The sequence below is a fragment of the Myotis davidii genome, unplaced genomic scaffold (genome assembly GCF_000327345.1).
Source record: "Myotis davidii unplaced genomic scaffold, ASM32734v1 scaffold174, whole genome shotgun sequence".
Lineage (NCBI taxonomy): Eukaryota > Metazoa > Chordata > Mammalia > Chiroptera > Vespertilionidae > Myotis > Myotis davidii.
The window spans coordinates 522,351-532,494 of record NW_006289087.1 but is presented as its reverse complement, the minus strand read 5'-3'; the positions used below and the strand labels follow the sequence as shown (position 1 = coordinate 532,494).

Genomic DNA, 10,144 nt, shown 5'->3' with positions numbered 1-10,144 from the left:
TCAAAAGGAAAAATGCTTTTAAAGACATGTCTTCTTATATTTTCAAAAAACCTGGCAAGGTAGGAAAGGCAGGAAGAGCTACTTCTTTTATATATCAAGAAACTGAAGCCCATCCAGTCATGTGACCTGCTTAAGGTAACATAGTCATCATGTAAAACAAAACAAAAAACAGGAAAGAAACCATGAACATGAAGACATTTGTTGTTGTGAATCCTCAACTGAGGACATTTTCCCATTGATTTTTAGAGAGAGTAGAAGGGAGAGGGAGAGACATAGAGAAACATTGATGTGAGAGAGAAAGACATCAGTTGGTTGCCTCCTGCACGTGCCTCGCTCGGGGAGGAGCCTGCAACTGAGGTGCATGCCCTTGGCCGGAATCGAACCCGGGACCCTTCAGTCTGCTGGCTGACGCTCTATCCACTGAGCCACACCAGCCAGGGTGGGTTTAATGGAAGAATGCATTTTCCCCATGACCTGTTCTCAGGCAGGAAGGAGTGTTACAGCGTCCGAGGGTGAATCCCATGCCCAATCCTCTCGCCTGTCAGGGCTGCTGTCTATGATCGGAGGAAAACAGGCCCTTCAAACAGGCAGGAGGCCTTTGGTCTCCGGCCCAGGACGCAGAGGAAACCTCAGAAACGCAACGAAGGCGGTGAGTTGCACCCCTATGAACCAGGAGGTCAGGGTTCGTACCAGGGCGGCTGTGCTTGCTCTCCAGGTGAATGACAGCAGAATGGAGGCTTTGACGGACAGACGGGCGGCGGAATCCGATACGCAAGTCCGCGTAATGGGATTGTCAGACATGGCCCGGAGGGACCCTGGCTCCGGCTCTTGTCTGGATCTGATTACACCGGGGACAGGACGCCAGGGGGTTGTTTGCTGACAAAACGAACGGCTCTTGGCTTTGGAGTGCCTTTCCTGGGCACCTGCTGGGCTGGGCATCTCCACGGTGCCCAGAGGATCCTGTCCTCACACCAACAGCCCTTCTAGGGGCAGAAAGAGCTTGTTGGGGGACCAGCTAGAATGGTAAGAAATATTCATCATGCTCTGTTAACTGTGGTTGCTCTATTCTGATGAAAGGAGACACAGGCTAGCCTGGCTGGGAGTTACACGTGGGACCTGGGAGCTCACTCGGAAACGTGTCCCATCCTCCTCATCAGGCTGCAAAACCAGAGTCATCAGCCCTTTGAAGACCCCCCCGCCCCCGCCCCCAGCCCTCTGCGTACCTGTGAACTGCCCATTCGGCCACCCTTTCACCTACTTCCCCAAGTCATCTTTGTCCTCCTCCCCATATAGGCAGCTGGCTGATGGTGGGGGGCAGAGCAGATGTTTGTGGGTGACCTGCCGCTCTCCCATGCTGCCTGCCGTCAGGACTGGAATAGACGCTCAAAAGTAGCATCCCCAACGCACAGCGCCTGTTCAGATGCAGAGCACACAGTTCCCTTGAATTCCTGTGCTGTTATTTCCTTCTATTCTTTGTTGCTGTTGCTGTTAATCGTTACTCGAGGATGTTTTTCCATTGATTTTGAGAGAGAGTGGGAGGGAGAAGGAGATACGGAGAGAGAAACATGGATGTGAGAGAGACACATCCATTGGTTGCCTCCCACATGGCCACCCCTGCCCCGACCAGGGCCTGGGATTAAGCCTGCACCCAAGGTAAGTGCCCTTGACCAGAATTGAACCAGGAGCCCTTCCGTCTGCGGGCTGACGCTCTAACCACTGAGAAAAAACAGCTAAGGCAATTTTCCTCTTAGTTGAATGTTTTGATCAATGACCCCATTGTTCTTCAGCCTAAGGCTTTCCATTCAAGCACAGACTTTTCATCAAATCATGAAAATTCAATACAAATTTCCATTTGTATGTAAGCATGTACATTGTATTTAAAATGAAAGGAAAATGGAACGGTAGTCACTTAAAAAAAAAATGAAAAATCAATAAGATATATATATTTTTAAAAATGCAGCATTGCTGGGAGCCTGGACCCCTGATCCACTGTTCCCTGGGAAATGCGGATTCTGGAAACATCAATGTGAGAGAGACACATCCATTGGTTGGGTGCCTCCGGGGCTGGGCTTCCCGCCTCCATCACGGGGTGCAGCCACCCGTGGTTCTGAATCAGAGCATCGGCTGACTGAGCCCATGCGGCCCTGCTCTAATTTTTACAAAGCGTCTTCCCAGCGAGGCCTGCTCGGAGCTTCTGGGTCTTTCCTTGGCTCCTCTCCAACCCCCTGACTAATTTCCTGTGCGCAGGGCCCTCAGGCCAAGACTCCGCTTCTGAGGCACCACATCAGAGCCTGAGCCACTGGCTCAGAGTGTCCCCCGGAGGGGGCGCCTGCCGCAGGGGGTGCGGGTGCTGGCCCAGAGGCACAGAAGCGCCCTGGCTGGCGTAGTCCAGTGGTTAGGCGCCGGCCTGCTGCAGCCCTGTGAGGCACATGATAGTCTTCTCCCCGTTTTATTTAATTTTTTTACAAATATATTTTTATTGATTGCAGAGAGGAAGGGAGAGGGAGAGAGAGAAACATCCATGATGAGAGAGAATCATGGATCGGCTGCGTCCTGCAGGCCCCTCACTGGGGATGGAGCCGCAACCCGGGCATGTGCCCTGACCGGGTATTGAACCGTGACCTCTTGGTTCATAGGTCAACGCTCAACCACTGAGCCACGCCGGCCAGGCAATAATCAATAGGTGTTCTGAGTGCTCCTGGCATCTGCAGTGCAGAGCAGAGAAATATTGAGGGGGCACTTCGCTCACAGAATTGCCCCCGAGACCACACACGATGGTGGAGGGGGGATTGGTGCCGCGGTCTTCATGCCTCGCAGCTGCAAAGCGGTGACATGTTCCGTACGATCATAAAGGTCGCCCGAGACCCACAGGGTATCACACGAGCGTTGCCACAGCCTCAGAATGACAAATTGGCGTTTAGTGCGAACACGTCATCGGAAACAGCCTTGACTCTCGTGCGTGGGGGGCCCCTGAGATCATTCGCCAAAGATCTAGGTCATATTTCCAGCTCCTCTTTCAGGCTCTGGCACTGGCTAACACGGAGCATTTCCAGGATTAGCAGGAGTTATTGTTCATCTGGAACCATTCAAGTCATATTTGACGGCCCGGCTGGTGTGGCTCAATGGTTGCGCGTTGACCTAGGAACCAGGAGGTCAGGGTTCGATTCCCAGTCAAGGTCACAGGCCCCAGTTGCAGGCTCGATCCCCAGTGGGGGGCATGCAGGAGGGAGCTGATCCATGATTCTCTCTCATCACTGATGCTTCTATCTCTCCTCCCCTCTCCCTAACTCTCGGAAACAAATGAAAACAGAGTTAAAATAATCATAATATTTTATGCACAATAACAGAATTTACAAGCCAAGATTAGTCTCTTCAACGTTGCCCATTGCTAATTAGTTTTCCAGCTCTCCCAGCGGAGTGTCTGGAACCCAGGGAATTTAAGATGACCTCTGCTAAAGCCTGGAAAAGGAGAGGGCTGTTTTCCGCGATTAAATAATAAATGAGCTGGCATCCGAGTTGCTAAGACCAAACTCCCATTAGGGGCTCCGTAGCTTCACAGGGCGTGTGCTGGGGAGGAGGGACGGGACATACGGGTCGTCTTGAGAAACTGAGATGTCACCCCTAAAGGAACATCAGTCCATTCGCTCCAGCCCTGTCCTCCTGATGAGCCAAATGAGCCCCAGACATGTGGCAGGGTTGGCTCAAGTCTCAGAGCTGGTGAGTCCCAGCACGTTCGGGCCAGAGCCCGGGTTGTGGGCTCGGTCCCCAGGGTGGGGCGTGCAGGAGGCAGCCGATGGGTGATTCTCTCTTATCATTGATGTTTCTATCTCTCGCTCCCTCTTCCTTCCTCTCTGAAATCAATAAAAATGTATTTTTTAAAAGAAGAAGGAGGAGGGGGAGGAGGAGGAGGAAGAGGAGGAGGAACAGGTCACAAAGATTGGGCAGCTCCCCAGCCACCACACCAGAGGAAAAGTGAAATAAATGGCTATTCACTTATTCAACCCGTTTTTGTTGAGCATCTACTAAGGAGGCGGTTCTGGGGATAGAGCAATGAACCCAATGGTGCATTGTCTCTGTTCCCATGAGCTTCCCGGGAGGCGGAAAGACAGAAAATACCAAAGGAAGCAAGGATCCATGTGATCACTCGTAGTTATGAGCACCGTGGGGGGACTCGGCAGGATGCTGAGAGAGGAGATAGAGGCAGGCAGGGAAGGGCTCCTAAGGATGTGGTTTCTCAGCTCAAGGGGGCAAAGACAGGAAGGCGGGGAGGAGGAGCATCCAGGCTCCCGAGGTGGGGAGGGAGAGCGAGGCCGGGAGCATTGGGTGGGGAGGCAGGCCGAGGCCGGGCAGGGGGACTCAGGTCAGACAGGTTAGCAATTAGAATCTGTCCCAGCCCGGCCGGTGTGGCTCAGTAGTTGAGCATCAACCGATGAACCAGGAGGTCACGGTTTGATTCCCGGTCAAGGGCACATGCCCGGGGTTGTGGGCTCCATCCCCAGTGGAGGGGCGTGCAGGGGGCAGCCGATCCATGATTCTCTCTCATCGTTGATGTTGTTATCTCTCCCTCCCTCTCCCTTCCTCTCTGAAATGAATAATAATTTTTAAAAACAATAGTCCCGCTGATCCTCACAGGGAACCAACCTGCCCCTCCCCCTCTGCAGGAGAATCAGGGCATCATGACTCAGAGGAGCCACCTCAAAATCACTGACTGGAAACCCCGACTGCAGCTCCACGGCAAAGGGATCGGACTGGATTTGCCAGACTCCCCATGTGACCCAAGCGTGGCCACCTGCCAAAGAGCCGGCGGGAGAGAGAGAAGGCCACTCGCCTTCCTGGCAACACAGACATTTCCAAGCCCCGTCCCTGAATGAAAGAGGCAGCTTAGGGCGTCCGAGGAGCCATTTCCAGTGAGGATTTGGCTTTGGCGAGAGCGGCTGTGCAGCCAGAGGGCTGGGTGCAGCGCCTCTTTGGGTAGCTCACCCATCCTTCCATGCGGGGTGGAGGGGGCTGTGTCCTGAGGCCCTTGTGGTGCATGAAGCCACTGCCTTCGCCATCTGCTCCTGCATCGCCCTCCCGGGACATCAGGGAGTGCCTGAGGGTCTGTCTGCCTTGGCCATCTGATAAGGTCTGGCTGTGTGACTCACCTGTGCGCGTCCTCTAACGCCAGGACGGGGATCCTGCCTGAGCTCAGCTGAACGGGAGCCAGAACCAAACTGCAGACAAGCGGCCCAGCTTTGCTCCGGGGCGTGGAGACCCGTGACTCTGCAGGGAACAGAGTATGTGGCCCATAGCGACCGTGGGGTGAGCATCCCTGCAGGGCGACTGCCGGAGAGAAGGGCTCCTGGCTCTCCTGAAGAAGGTAACACCTGTGGAGGCAGGTTCACGTGTTTCTGAGAATTCCCAGGGCCACCCGAGGGCGTGGCGGCTTGGGTGGGCAGGCTGGGTGCTGGCTGACATCCCTGAGGGAAGGGGATCAGCAGGTGGGCTTCCGGCAGCCCTGAGCTCTGGGGAGCTGGCTCCTGCAGAAGGCTTGCTCAGATGGGAAGGAGAACGAAGGTCCTACCTACGCTGGAGTGGGGTGAGCCCAAGGCACTCATGGGAGAGATTCCAGCTCTGATGCTTGGATGTCAGGGAGCCGGGATTGTTGGCCTGGGGCGTGGCCTAATTACAAGGATTCGCTCAATAAGTGGGTACAGATGGGCTCAGGTGGGATGTAACATTTGATCATTCCCATTTGGATAAAAAAATGTCTTTGAGTAAGAAGTGGAATTTCAAGGACTTCTAAGAGTGGTAGGCAAGCCGCTGATGGGACTTTAAAACATGCCGGTTGAGCCCGGCCGGTGTGGCTCAGTGGTTGAGTGTCCACCTCTGAATCAGGAGGTCACAGTTCGATTCCCGATCAGGGCACATGCCCAGGTCGCAGGCTTGATCCTCAGTGGGGGGCGTGCAGGAGGCAGCCGATCCATGATTCTCTCTCATCATTGATGTTTCTCTCTCTCTCTCTCCCTTTCTCTCTGAAATCAATACAAATAGATTTTTTAAAAACATTTAAAATATATCTATCTGCCCCCAAACATCGGTGGGCATGTGTCACTTACATGTGGTTATTTCTGGATTGAGACCACAGAACACTTTCATTTTCCATATTGTATACTTGTCTTAATGCTGGAATTTATTACTATGCCATATATTTTCTGTTCGGGGCAGAAAAACAATCCTGAATTTAAAAGGTTAAGAAAAAAAGAGAGAAGCTTTTATAAGAATTAATGACATTGTTTCCCACAAGTACAGTCTTTCCCACTTACTTAAAGTAGGACAGGAAGACACACTCTGCATGGTCTCCCCAGCAAAGAACGGAAATTTAAGTTTTTCTAACACTTTTTAGCTGTTGAAAAGATCATTTCATAAAATATGATGGTTACAAATTTTTTAATGCAATGACATGGGTTTCTTTTGTTTTGTGTGTTTTTTTGTTTTTGGTTAATCCTCACCCAAGGATATTTTCCCATTGATCTTGTAAAGAGAGTGGAAGAGAGAGGGAAAGACAGAGAGAAACATCGATGTGAGAGAGACCTACTATGTGAGCACCTACTATGTGCGAGGTACTAAATTTCCATGAACTCCAAGAGGAAGGAAAGTCAAACTTGACCTAGGGCAGCAGCCTTCAACCAAGGTACGTGCCCTTGACCGGAATTGAATCCGGACTCTTTGGTCCGCAGGCCGACGCTCTGTTCACTGAGTCAAACCGGCTAGGGCACGACATGGGTTTTTAAAGCAAAGTATACAAACTTTGGGGGATTTAAAATGCTATCAATGATTTAGTAGAGAAAATTACGTTAAAGAATCTTATGAAAACCTACCCTGATACATTTTGCAATAACGAGTGGATGTTGCTGAACAACTTAATGGAGGCATGAATTATGAATCATCTTCTTCACTAAAGTTTCGAGGTACCTATTTTAAAAAGCAACTTTTAAAAGATTCATAGTCTTTCTAATAAAGTAAAGTACTCCAAAAACTAATATGTATACTTAACTTCTATGTTGTAAGATATTCTTGAATAGACTCAAGACTATGGTAGCTTGGTTAAAATATTTTATAACTCAGATAATCAGAGAAAAGTCACAATGACATTACTTTGTGCTTTTAACAAATACGTAATATTTTGAGAGCCAATTGTGTACCATTGTCATAGAAAGTCTGTTTCATTCTTATCTATTCATGATCACCTATGGTCTTTCATGCAAGAGAAACAAAAACTTAACATTTTTTATGACTTCTTTAGTCTATTTAAAAAAATGAGCCATTTTGAGATTAGTGGGTGAAATTTGACGTGTAAGTAAGAATAGATTTCGTTTTTGGTAAAACTGTAAAAATAGGTCAAGGTTGACTTTCCCTCCTCTTTGAGTTCACGGAAATTCAGTACCTACCACATGAAAGGTGCTCATGACATATAGCTGATCCTTGAACACCAGGATTTGAACTGCCTGGGTCCACTTATACATGCACTTTTTTTTCCAATAAATAGTCAGTTAGCCTTCCCTATCCTCAGGTTTTGCATCCGACAATTCAACCAACTGCAGATGGAAAACAGTATTTTCCCTCCATTGTTGGGAATCCGAGGATGCAGGGAGCCAACTGTTTGTATTGTACGACACCATTTTATCTTCGGGACTCGAGCATCTGTGAATTTTTACATCTACTTGGGGGGGCAATCCTGGAACCAATTCCCTACAGATACCAAGGGATGACTATAGTTAAGTTTTGGGGAAGTCAAAAGTTATATAAGGAGTTTCGATTATGTCGGGGGGTTGGGATCCCTCACCCCAACTTGTTGGAGAATCAACTATATTCGTTAAACAACTGACAATGTCCCTGATGCGTCTCTTTCACTAACTTGTTAGGGATTTCGTATTGCAGGGGTGGAAATTTTTTCCTTTCTTCCCTTTGGCTGGTCTGCTGTTTAAATTGACATAAGACTGCAAGGCAGGCGTAGCTCGGTGGTTGAGCATCGACCTATGAACCAGCAGGTCACGGTTCGATTCCCGGTCAGGGCACATGCCTAGGTTGTGGGCTCGATCCCCCCCAGTGTGGGCACGTGCAGGAGGCAGCAGATTGATGATTCTCTCATCATTGATGTTTCTATCTCTCTCCCCCTCTCCCTTCCTCTCTGAAATAAATAATATATATATTGACATAAGACAGATGAACAGGAGAAAAAAACAAATTTAATTTCAGATGTATTGGAATCTTATGAAAATATGAGCCCCAAAGGCAGTCAGACAATTAATTGAGCTGAGGAATGGATTAGGGGCCCAGGACTTCAAAGGGGGAGCAGGCCAACTGATAGGGAGACAAGGAGAGCAGATACTTGGTAATCAGATGTTTGCCCGGCCAGGCAAGGGAGTCTTTCAGATAAAACACTTATCTGTGGTAATGGCTCTCTTCCTGGCGTAGGCTCCCTATCGGAAATCTTTCAGGCACTTAAAGGGGAGGTCCAAGTTTTTCCTGCATAGGCTGGGTCTTGATTGCCATCGGCTCAAAATAAGCCACGTGCCAAAGCGGCACATTTTGGGGTGGCATATTCTGCTCCCCTTTAGGATGTTGCTCATCCCTGGAGTATTTGCAATTTTTAAATTTATTAATTGATTTGAGACACACACACACACACACACACACACACACACACACGCGGGCACCTCCTGTACATGCCCCCACCAGGAATCAAACCCGAATCGTAGCTATAGGCCCTGACCAGGAATGGAACCCGAAACCTTTGGGTGCATGGGATGATGCTCCAAGCAGCCGAGCCACCCTCTCCACACACGACCAGATATTTGCATTTTTAAAGATTGCCAGAGGAAGTGGGCAACCTGTGCCCAGAGGTATGAGCTGCTAATGGTTGAGCCTCAGAGTTCAGGGGGCGATATATCAAGGTGTGGGATTTCACTGCAGAACCCCTTCACACCACATCACCACGGGCAATGACTACTTTGCCTGTCATTGAGTCAGATAGGAGTTGGAGCTATTAAAAGTTGCATTTGGTATACAGCTTAAAGGCAAATTATTTCTATTTCTTTCTTTTTTTTAATAAGAGAAAGTTTATTTAGAAAGTCACAGAGGTAGGAGTGAGCTGTAGAAGGAATCGGCTTGGGAAACCAGTTACAGAGGCAAAACCAGGGGGCCCTTGGCGGTTAGGAGAGAGAAGGATAAAGAAGTTAACACGCCTGGGCTGGGGGAGGGGACAGGCGTGGCCTCCGGGTCCTCCATCCTAAGGGCTTTTAGGAGCTAAGCTGGGGATTTTGGAGGAGGTCCCAGAGGAGGATCTCAAAATAACTGGAATGGTCGATGCTAAAGCAATTCCTGTCCATGTGTAGACCATGCACTTAGCGTCTGTATTGCTAGGTAGGACTTGAACCCTTGACCCTCAGACCTCAGAGTTCTGGCTCTGTCCCCAGTATCTCAGACACGGACACGCCGCAAGGCTTGTCACAGTGACTGGGGGGTGAGGAACGGTGTCCCCTAAAAAAAAACCCAACACGCCAAACGGCCCGGAGAGCTGGACCCCGCAGCCACTGTCAGCGATGCAGCCAAAACACGCTTGTATTTAGCCCGGGGCTGCCCCCCTCTGCAGGCGCCGCTATTTTAAGGCACAGAAGGCTGACCACGCGCTGTCCACTAACTACCGTGTTGGGAGGAGGCTGGGTTGAAAAATGCATCTTTTCGCTGCACTCATTGCACAGTGGCTCCTCCGTTAACCTCTTCACGTTTTTTAAAAAATCTTTATTGATTTCAGAGAGGAAGGGAGAGGGAGAGAGAGAAACATCCACGCTTCCTCCCTCTCCGACCCCTCCCCATGTTTCTTGGACGCCCCCAAACTCGGAACCCCTAGCCTGTCGCTTTCCTGGCTCTGATGCAACTCGCTTAGCCGAGCCCTGGCAGGGGGAGGGCGCGGGGTCAACCTCCCTCGGCCCCGCCCATCCCGCGCCTAGGCCCCGCCCCCTCCATTCCCCATTGGTTCACCGCCTCTTGCGTCACGCCTGCGACGGCGGAGTTGCCCTACCAGCGAGGGGCGGGCGCGGGCGGAGCCAGCGCGCAGGCGCACGCGGGCGGGCGGGGCGGGCCCGGAGGCGGAGGAGGGCGG

The 10,144-nt window shown here is 50.5% G+C and overlaps 1 protein-coding gene across 1 annotated transcript in view; it reads left to right on the top strand.

Moving 5' to 3' along the window:
- Positions 1-4,761: 4,761 nt before the first annotated feature.
- The window catches only part of LYST (lysosomal trafficking regulator), a 78,320-nt gene continuing 72,937 nt past the window's right edge, over positions 4,762-10,144 (top strand). Inside the window, exon 1 of the mRNA XM_015562329.1 lies at positions 4,762-5,359. The gene's annotated coding sequence lies outside the window, so the exon portion shown is untranslated. The remainder of the gene's footprint in view (positions 5,360-10,144) is intronic.